Raw genomic sequence first — 11,429 nt, forward strand, 5'->3', positions numbered from 1 at the left:
TCCCTGTCTTTTTAGCCGCTGGAATGTCTCACAATAGACCCGAAGATTAATCGCGACGAGCATAGTCGGCAAACTTAGCTAGCTATACCTGGCGAAGAAAAGTAGCGATTCGAATACTATCGGACAGATAGCGCCTGTAAGCCATAAATCTACAAGACCACAAAGAGAGAGAGAGAGAGAGCAGAAATGGCATGCCACTGATAGTTCGACGAGGCTCATGGGAAATTTTTATCGTTTCTTCTTTCCCTTGTGGCGTGGTACCAGTAATCACTGATAAGGTGGGAGGGTACTAAAATCCAGCGATCGCCGGGTGCAGGTGTTAGAAGGGGCAGCGACGGCTCCCGCGGTACGTTATACTGCTTCAGGGATTTCTTCGACGGCAAGGCAGTCCACTTCGTCGCGCCATGGGAAACCAGTGCGCGTGCTGTGGTGCTATGCACTGCAGAGTCAAGTTGGCGAAGTGTTTGCACGCATTCTGCCTGCCTTGCTGCGAGAAGTTATTGGAGTTGGGCGCGCTTTGCCCGCTCGACGGCGAGCAGGTGTCCTTCAAAAGTCTTTCGGCTAGTTGCCTTGGCAAGTCCGGCCCGGTGCGCTGCTCTAACGCAGCGTACGGATGTCCATTCGAGGGTAGTAGCGCAGCCGACTTGCAGCAGCACGTTGTGTTAGACTGCCTGCATAACCACGTGACGTGCAGGAACTGCAAAAGGCAGATAGCTCTGTCGCAGATTGACGACCATAAGGAGGTGTGCTTGGGATGGTCAGTGGCCAGAGCCGGCTTTTCTAGAGACACAAGCTTGAAGAGACGTGAAGAGGTGAGCGTCGTGCAAGATGCGGCGGTCAGTTCGGCCTGCGCCTCTGAAGCGGTGGAAGCAACAGTGAAGTGCGCCTCGCCGGAAGGAGCGTCACTCCAGGAATACGACGACGAAGCGAACTCGAGTGCCATGGAGCAAACTCCTCTCATCAAGCCTAAGCAGCCGCTTCACACTGGCGACGACGCCGTCAGGCTCGCTAGACTGCGGCCCCATCTCGTGAGGCAGCCGCATGACGTCGACAGTCTGGAAGCTGGTCTGGCCGAGTCACTGGCTGATCCCGTTTCTCCTGGGAGCAGCGGAGGAAATTCAGCCGGCACGCACGGAAGCTCGTCGACCGCTTCCAGGGCCCAGACCCCGGACGCAAGCCAGGTTAGTCAAGAAAGGAAGTCTCCGGTCCGACCCAAGACTTTGGACCTGGGGGGCAAGCGCTCCCCGAAGCTGACGGCAGCGGCATTAAATGCAGCCTTGGCAGGTACTGCCCTGACGTTGAGGACTGACGACAGGACGACGCCCACAGGTGATATGATGAGCTCGCTTCCGAACACACTCAAAAATATCACTTTTAATATCTCCGATGCGTATGTAATGCCGCAGGCAAAGAATGCTGAAGGTGTCCGAAACTTTCTTGCAGGCACTCCTCAAGTTTCCAAGCGTTCGCCCGAGCGCTCGATGCTACCCCGCCTCCAAACATTGAATGAACCCGAGGGAGAAGATTCCGAGCAAGAGGACCAGTCTTCCCAGCGCTACGCCCTGGGTGCCCAACGCAGCGAGGGTGCTTCGGAAAGCTCTGCAGCTGTCGGCAGCTGGCTGAGTTCGAGCGTTCACGAAGCGGAGGACGCGTCCCAACCGGACACGACAGCGCACTCGAGTGGTATAAAGACAAGCGAAGACTTCGGTGCTGTTGAAAGTGGTGCAACTTCTAGTCCTGGCCCAAGCAGTGTGTCCGGGAGAGCGTCTGGGCCGATGGAAACGCTTCTATCACATCATTTTCGCAAGGTCACCTTCACATTTTCCAACATCATCGAGGTCAGAAGCGCTCTCGATACTGAATCCATGGTGTTTGTAGAGAGCGCGAGCGATGTCATCTACGGCTACACGTTCCGTGTGGCCCTCCGGTTCCAATCACTCGGCGGCTTAATCTTGGTTGCGTTTGGCTTCTTCTTCTGCTCGGGCGAGTACGACAACTTGTGCCGTTGGCCATTCGATATGAACGTTTTCATGCATGTCGTTCATCCCGGCACGGGCGCCAGGAACATGCCCGTGCAGCTACGTCCACGTCGGGCAGTGGCAGCAGGTGCCTTCTGCAAGCCAGAGCCTGGGTGGGATAATCCTCGCTGGTTCAGTCCAGATTACGCCTGGGGCGGTATTTTGAAAGCCGGGTTTGTCGCCGACAGCATACTCCGCCTTGAGGTGTGGTTTGAGTGATGGTCGTTGTGGTTTCTTAGACGATACCTCCAGCTGAGGAAATAGAGCAGCGCTGTTCATCACTCTTCGTCCATTTGTAAGGAAGACTGTATGCGTACGTTTTATCTCATTGACGCCCTCATGTTTGAGAATAAATTTCAGCACTGCGCTAACATTCTTGTCTGTCTCGCTGTGTTCGCCTTAAAACACACAAAACAAAATCTGTATGCAGTACGCCCCAGTGAATTTACCATTCCCTTATGCCTGAGGTGCTTCAGGACTGCTCCTGTTGTGAATTAAGGCCTGAAATATTCAGCTGTCGTTGCAACGTTCACGGGCCAATTATTCAGTCCAACCGTATCAGGCTGTTGCGCGGGTCTACTACTCGCATGTTTGACAGCTGGGCCTTCACACGTCCAGCATTTCTATTCCTAAAATCTAGTTCCTTTTGCTCCGTCCTTTGATCTAGAGCTTCCTGTACAAACTGGGAGGTCATGACAGCGAGACCGTATATTACAACCACGGCACTAGTGGCCACTGCTAAAACAGACAACCGCTTCAAAACCACATTGGCCGGAACAACCAGTTTGGTGTCGCCGTGTCGTCTCCCCTGTCTAGCACTTTTCCAGTTCATGCGGTCAAATGACTGATTAGCAGCGCACACAGCCTCATTGTTGTTTTCACGCCTAGAAAACTGGTCTACGAGGGAGGTTGCCATTAAGGGCTACGGCAACGCATGCGTTTGTGCGAGTCCAAGTTGCTCATTAAGATGTCTCGGCAATGAGAGTATCATCAAACGAATAGTACAGTTTCCTTCTTTCTCGTTTGACGCCATGCGGAGCTCATGCGACGCTAAATAAAGTGAACCAACGAGAAAAGTTTTTTATTTACGGACGACAGAGACTGCCATGCAGAGTACATACAGTGGTGGCGCTGAATCTCTCATCTAAATATTAAGAAGTGCAGGTTGTAGAAACAAATGAACCGGTTTTGGGGAGGCAATGGTTGCGCTTACCGCTTGCAGAACATATGCATATTGCATTCGTAACTGACCGTTGTAGGCTGGTGTTATCGATCAATCCAGTATCTGAGAACGCAAGACGGCCGGTGTGAAGCTTGAGGCGAGTATTGATAAGGGACGCGAAACTTGGCGGGGGAACCATTTTATTTGTTATTTTTTGGAAGTGCAAACAGCGAAAGGTGGAATAGGTTTGTTGAAGTCATTTGGTAGAAGCAATTTAGAGAATTTAACCGCAGCCGTGTAACGTGCCACTTGCAACGCGTTACGTGGGCGCCACCACCATGTACCTTAAAGCGCGATTTAGGGGTCCACTGACACCGGGAACATGTTATGCGCCTGCCTTTGCTGAATATAAACAAATGGTTTAAGCTGTGAGTAAGACAACACTGGAAAATAGAATATTTTCTTCGTGCAAGCGGACTCAGGAGTCCGTGAAGTGTGCCGGGCATGAGGTCGAACGGAATACAGCAAGCGGACTAAGGCGAAGTATGCATGTGAACGTATAGACAAGGTAGATGTACTATGGTAGCGTAGGCTGCATAGAAGCCCATACGTTCAAAACATGGCGGCTGGTGGTGCGCAGCCAGCGCCATCTTCGAAATGCGTGGACAACTGAAACGTGACGTCATAATTAAAACAAAAACGCGACGGCGAAGTCACGTGTTTTAGCGACGTCATATTCGTGACGTCAGCGTCACTTGCTGCTTGGCGGGAAAAATAAACTGCTGAACGCCGCGACGCTTCAGCGCGACACCCGACACGAGAACGAAGAAAGAAGACACGACCAGTGCCGACCACCAACGCTGTTTTTAGGTAATCAGTTCTCGTTGTGCCTTTTTCCTTCGTCCTTGGCTCAGGTGTCGCGCTGAATGTCAGGGTTGTAATGTTATCGCTCGCACAGGTTATCGCTCGCACATCGTGCAACCGCACCCCTCTTTTTTGCGTACGGGGGCCCCATGGCCACAGACGATGCCCTTTTGGGGCTAAAGCGACAGAACCGCACCCAACCGAACGAAACTACACAGAAGCGCTGGCAAAAGGGAAAAGCGGAAACTGTACACGAACGATGCACACCAATAACTCGAGCAACAAGCAACGAGGAAAAAGTAGGGCGAGCAGAATAGAGTTTCAAACAAAAGCAAGCAGAATGGTCAAAAGATATGACAAGGGTATGACATCAGAGCACCGTCAACCTTGGCATCGTCCCGCTGCCATTGCCGCTGTTCTGAGCGAACGCTGTCATAAAAATTTTTACAAAGCAAGCGCTATACTTTCTAACAAAATGCACACAACTAGAACATTTTAAAAAGGAATCACTGCAATTGTTTTTTGAATGCTTTTGAAACATAAAATATGTCCTAATAATTTTCCTCTTCTAGTCGTGTCTGCCCACTCATTTCATTTTGGCGCTTTAGTTCCACTAATTTGATGTCGCTGGCACTTGGTTCTGGACCGCATTCGAGCTCCGGCTTCGCGACCTATTTCAATTGACCTTGGTATAGACGTCAAAACGGGCCTGTGAGGCGCCCAACCCGGGCAGTCCCCTGTGAAACGTCAGAGTGGGCCTACCACTCAAGATCTCTCGGTTGCAGATGCTAATCAGTCTTCGCTTACTAATGCGATAAGCCGGTAAGCATAGATGTAATAAAATTTTAAGCTTTTAATTCAGTAAACAATTAGGTAAGACAAGACTGACATTTCATCCACGGCTTCAGCCATGATGATGCTTTCATGTTGTTTTAATTCCTGTATCTTAACTCGACGGGCCGTTTCCGAGAAGCCAGCTTTTATGAAGTTTCATTTCGAGGCGATTGGCCAAGCGAAGAGAGGACGCTATCGCCTTTCGAGGCTTAGAGTGGTACTGCAATATTAGCGCAGTGATCTCTAATTTGTTCGTGCTCGAAGACGCCAGAAGGTGGCCGTATCGCTTCGTTTCTCACGGCAGAGGAGACTGGATTTTTCTGGAAATACTGTAGCCACGCCCAACTACTTCGTCCTCTTGTCTGGTCCCGATAGTGCGTCGTTATGTTTATACTAAACACGGCCGGAAGCGGCGGTGAGCATTTGCCCGACGATGGTCCGGTGCTATTGCTGCTACTGACACTGCCGAGGTTTTGTTTTTACTGCGAAAACAATACTGCTTGCACTTTTCTGCCATCGATGGAGGTTCATCCTTCGCTCCGGCGCAGCTGCGGCGCGCTACCACGTGACCGCGTGACGTCACGACAAGAGGAGAGCTGGGGGCCCAACTCGTCTCATCGGTGGAGGCTCATCCTTCGCTCCGGCGCGGCTGCCGAGTGAGGGCGCTCGCTACACTGGGATAAAACGGTCCTGCGGCTGTGCTCCTGGCAGTGCTGTGCTATGTCGGAGGATGCGTAAAAGGCGAGGCTGGAACGGTGTGCCGCGGCCAAGCGACGCCGCCGTGCCGAAGAAACAGACGAAGAAAGGGAACAACGGTTGGCGAAGCAACGTGCGTATGCTGCAGAATGGCGAGCACGCCGGCTTGCTGCGGGTGCATCTACAAGTTCAGAGTCAAAAGCCATTTATTTACGGATCACCAAAGCGTGTTCATCGGAATAAATAAAGCACATTTACAATAGACCCATGTTGTGTTCAGAGTGCATCCATACGGGTAACCATATTAGCAGAACCAAGTCGTGACCACAGTTGCACTATACGGGAAACCATGTCCAACTACCAGCAGAACCGAGCGCAGCCAGGTGTTATTGCTTTCGCGATCAGCCAGGCTTAACCAAGCTAAGCCTTCAGCCAATTTTTTCAATTTGCGTGCGCAAGATCACCTGGTAAACAGTTCCGGCTCCACGTAAGTTTTGTGTGTGACGTTTTCAAGTTTTGTTACGGCGTTCGAGCTGGCGTTCGAGCAGCGTGACAATGTTTACAATATCCCGCTTTCCAACCAGATGAATGTTGCGCCCGCCACAGGCAGAGGCCGCAACGCAACTGCATCGGCTTCGCCGAGCTAGTGTGCATCACTTCTAAGTGATAACTTCCGTCCTGTAAAGAAAAATGAATCGTGCTTATCAAACGCTTACGTTCAAAGGGAGACTAAGTTAGCTTGCATCTTTAGATACAGGCTAACTCTTTACTGGTAACGATTATTTCCAAAACCAGTAAACAAGAAGAACTGAAATTAGTCTATCGCAATCAGCGGCCGTTTTCATAAACTGCAATAATATAGAATCTAATATTTCACGCGGATCCCTGATGCACGATTACGCCTCCATTTACCTTCAAGCGAGGTCATGGGGTCCTTCTCAGTGTCTGCGGTCATGAGTGTGAATTGAATGAAGAGGGGGGATTCTATTTTAAAATTTAAATTGCTCAGCGATAAACGCACTTTTAACTGCCGAGAAGCATGAGCATCGCCGCCAAGAAGCGAATAATCAATTCGTACTAATAATATAAGTTACGTTGCGTTGCGTCGATTAAGGCTATCGTGCTCAAAACACGTTTAAATGGGTTAGCCTCCCTGGATGGAAATAAAATGCCTTTCACAAGTCACATATCTTGTTTAAGAGGTTTCTTTTATTTAGGAAAATAAAACAGGGGAAACCTGCTGGCCCGAAAGACGCGGGTTCGATCCCGACCGCGGCAGCTGAATTTCGATGGAGGCGAAATTCTAGAGGCCCGTGTGCTGTGGCGATGTCAGCGCACGTTAAAGAACCCCAGGTGGTCGAAATTTCCGGAGCCCTTCACTACGGCGTCCCTCATAGCCTGAGTTGCTTTGGGACGTTTGTCACCCAGACTTCGCGCACTTTTCGCGGGAAGCTCCCAGACACCCTTAGAGCGTGTGGGGGTAGCGGTCTCGGACTCGAAGGAGATGCCCTCGACTCAGCGTGGCAAGCTCAGCGGAGACCAGCCACCAAGTGACAAGAGGTTTTTGGGCGTTCGGTGCCCAGCTTACGCTGGTCGCAAGCCAGAGAATGGGTCGGAGCCAAGGGTTCACAAACAAAACAAAGTTTATACAGCAAATTAGTCGATACAGAGGATTTCACAATCACTAGTACAAACACATACAAAGTGATTACCGAAACAATGCAACTCGTGCAATGTTAAACTCGAGAGAGAATGCAATACAAAGGCAATATTGCACCTAAAGTGCTCTAACACAAGAGAGAGAGGTAAACAAACAAAACACAATTTGTTCACCGGGCACTGCGGCAGTCCGACGACCAGAGTTCCATGACGACGCCGTCCCGCAGACTGGCGAACGTTGCCTCGTTGGTCCGATGCTGGCCGAGTGGTGTTTTCCCGGGAGTCGAACGGGCGCGCTTCTCCGAAGCTTAAACGGCGGTCCGGACTGACTGATAGCTGTCAGCGTCCTTCTTTTATAGGCTCGCTCTCCCGTCTGTTTGTTGTTCGCGCCCGAGTAGGCGCGCACATACACGCAGCATTGGCAGTGCTGTCTCCCTTTCCTCTTCTCACCGGCCGCGCGTCCCCATTGGTCAGAGGTCGGGGGTCGCATCTCGAAGTTTCGAGCGTGTTCTTGAGCGGCGCCGACGCCGACGGGCGAGGGGGACGTGTCTTAGTGCACGCAAGGCTACGCCCTTTCCCTCCGTCAGCTGTAGAACCGACTCGTCTGTTCCAGAGTATTCGGCGTGGCTGACTCATTCCTTCGGCGCACGCCATGGCGGTGGAGAGAGAGGAACGCGCTCGGCGCGGCTTTCCCTCTCTCCCGTTGGGCTCGCGCCGGCGAGACGCTGTGCGCGCGGCGGTTTTTCTTTGTTTCTAAAATGCGCCGAATTTTGTGACAACGTTAAACCCCAATAAACCAATGAACCAAAACAGGGGAAACTTCATAAAATAATACTAAAAACTATTTTATTTTAGTAACCACTTTAGCACATCAATATAAAATGTGGTTAGCGATGATTCCTTCTCTGAGGGGAAGCACTTCCAACTGGGGGTGTTGGTGCGTATTGAGGAGAGACATAGCAGCGCAAAAACACGAACATAGACGTAGTGAGGGAACGGGACGAGCGCTGTACATTAAACGATCTTTGTTGGACGGATAACGTTTATGTAGCAGCTTCTTTACACCTGCGCCAAGGCGCGGACCGCAAAGGCTCACGTGTTTACAGATAAGCATAAAAAAAAACCGTTGCACTCCGGTGGTCAACTACTGACGTATCATCAGTGCAATCGCGTACGGTACGCGTACAGTACAGAGCGTGCTCATGGCAATGTATTTAACGTTTCTGCGCACTAAATAAAAAATTGGCTGATGGCTGAGCTTGGTTAAGCCTGGCTGATTGCGAAAGCAATAACACCTGGCTGCGCTTGGTTCTGCTGGTAGTTTCGTTTCTCGAATTCACGCGTAGCAGACTCGAACTCGCCAACTCTTATCTCTTGTTCTTCACGTCGCTGAGCCACGATGTCGCCGTCTCGAATCACCACAATGCTCTGCTCTTTCTTCTTGGCTGTATACTGCGATCTTCTTTTAGCAAGCCGCTCTTCTTTCTGTTCCGGCGTTTCTTCCGCACGGCGTTTTCTTCTCTTGTGATTATATCGCTCCGCACTACTCATAGATTCTTCTTCGGCACTAAGTAAAATTAATTAGTTAAATTAATGAATTATTTAATTAATTTATTTAATTAAACTAATGAGCCTCCATCGATGAAACGAGTTGGGCCCCCATATATGTTCTTGTCGTGACGTCACGCGGTCACGTGGTAGCGCGCCGCAGCTCCACCGTAGCGAAGGATGAACCTCCATCGATGGCAGAAAAGTGCAAGCAGTATTGCTTTCGCAATAACAAGTTTTTGCAGCATTAGCGCTTTTCCTAATGCGTTTCTCAAATCAAAGCAATGTGCCAACATTCGCATAACAAGAGTTACCACGAAAGAACACTTCTGGCGAAAAGCAACGGGAGTAATCCTGCACCAAAAATGGATACAATTTTTTTGCCCATTTGCTCTTTCTGCCTGTTTAAGTGTACGAAGGATTATCATTTTTCTACATGTTTCAGTAATGGCCTGAAATTCAAAAATTTATTTCGCAGCAATAACTTTAAAAATATACCTCTGCGCTTGCGGTTTTACAATTTAGGCGCGACACGAGACCAAATATTGGAAGTTAACGGCTTCTATGCAGCATTTACGTTTGGTGCTACATCGTTAGCCTCGCCCGTGGTGCCACTGATGGAGACTTCTTCATTCTCAACAACCCCAACACATTCCAACAACCCCAACACATTCATTCGAAGAAATACTGACTCATAATCCCCCCTCCTCCTGCAGCATTGAGCTCACCTGGGTGCCCACGCACTCTGGAAACCCTGGCAATGAGGCCGCCGATTCTTTAGCCCGAGGGTCTAGAAACCGGACACAGGCGGACCTCATGGGGGTTTCTCTAAGGAGTGTGCGTGTAACTTCGCTGAACTCATTGCGAATGCTCGTGCCGAAAGGCAAATATACCCGCCTCCGGAATCCTCCGTCACTACCAGGAAGCAACACCTTTGGCGCCGTCTGCAAACGCGGACCATACCCACCCCATACCGACAAATATTGACAAAATTGAAAAAATACAAAAAGAGGAGTCCGTTTGGTTTTCAATAGTTATGGACGTACATCAGTGACTAACCTGACGCATAAGGCTGATTTGATAGCATTAACCGAAAGGAATCGCGTCTCTCGTCTCAAAATTTGGTACCAGCTTGTAAACGGTCATTTCTAGATTAACCCTGCAGAAATATCTTTCTCTTCCGGTTACACTAGGCAGCGACACGATCTGACGATTACGTCCATTTTAGCCCTCGTAACAATTGCTTCAAATATTCTTTCTTCCCAAGAACAGTAACGGACTGGAATCGGCTTAGCAACTACGAAATTTTACAGAAATCTGTGGCATCATTTATTATAATTAATTAATTAAATAAATAAATAAATAAATAAGCAAATCAATAAATGAATAAATAATAAATGCCGTAACAGTCACACTCGCCTCGGTGGACACCCGAACCTCGCATGATAGGATCTTTTTTACGCAGCCCTCGACTTGAGGTCGCCGGTTCAAATCCCTTCCGCGAGCTACGCTCTAACTCAACTAGCAAGTTTATGCTGCACGTTTATGCTGCAAGTTTATGCTCGGGGCTAGGAGGAAACGAGGCAGCAGATGCAGCCGCCCGCGCGCTCTCTAACCGGGCAACCTCGTCCCCCGCCTCCTCTGAAGAAGTAACGGAAGCCACGCCGACCTACACTTACAGGGAAATAACGCAGTTATACCAAGATAGACATAAACTGTACCCCCACCCGTGTAAAGGATTAACGAGAGCGGAAGAACGCCCGTTCGTCCGCCTTGTCACGAACACCATGATGTGCCCGGCCTCGCTAAAGCACTTTGACCCTGCTTTCTCCGGGGAGTGCCCGCACTGTGGGGAGAGGTCCTCGGACCTCTACCACATGGTGTGGGCGTGCCCCTCCAACCCTGCTTTTACTCCAAACCCAAACCCCACCCGGGAAGACTGGGAGGTGACCCTACTCGCCTGTTGCGACCTGAAAGCCCAAAAGGCGATAGTCGAACGAGCTATGGCGGCAGCGGAAGCCACTGGGGTCCCGTACTAGGGACTCGACCTAGTGTTTGTGAGGCGAAAGGCACTAAGCCTGACTGCAGAGCAACCTCCATGTAACTCCCTCTCTTCAGAGGAAATAAACGGTTTTACCACCACCAGCACGAAACGCTGAATCGAATGACACCATCTAGACAATTCTGCGGCAAACGATCGGCACCATACGATTTTTTCCGACGCGCGGTGCCGACACGTACGACGCCGACGGCTTTTCGACTGAACAACTGTATACGCTGTGGCGTAAAAACTTTTGCCAAAGGCCAGACGACACGAAGATTAATCGCGAAGCGTAAAGTCGGCAAACTCAGCTAGCTATACCTGGCGAAGAAAAGTAGCGATTCGAATACTATCGGACGGATAGCGCATGTAAGCCATAAATCTACAAGACCACAAAGAGAGAGAGAGAGAGAGAGAGAGAGAGAGAGAGAGCGGAGATGGCATGCCACTGATAGTTCGACGAGGCTCATGGGAAATTTTTATCGTTTCTTCTTTCCCTTGTGGCGTGGTACCAGTAATCACTGATAAGGTGGGAGGGTACTAAAATCCAGCGATCACCGGGTGCAGGTGTTAGAAGGGGCAGCGACGCCTCCCGCTCTACGTTATA

The sequence above is a fragment of the Amblyomma mixtum genome, chromosome 7, assembly GCF_055824585.1.
Source record: "Amblyomma mixtum isolate Tamu chromosome 7, ASM5582458v1, whole genome shotgun sequence".
NCBI lineage: Eukaryota > Metazoa > Arthropoda > Arachnida > Ixodida > Ixodidae > Amblyomma > Amblyomma mixtum.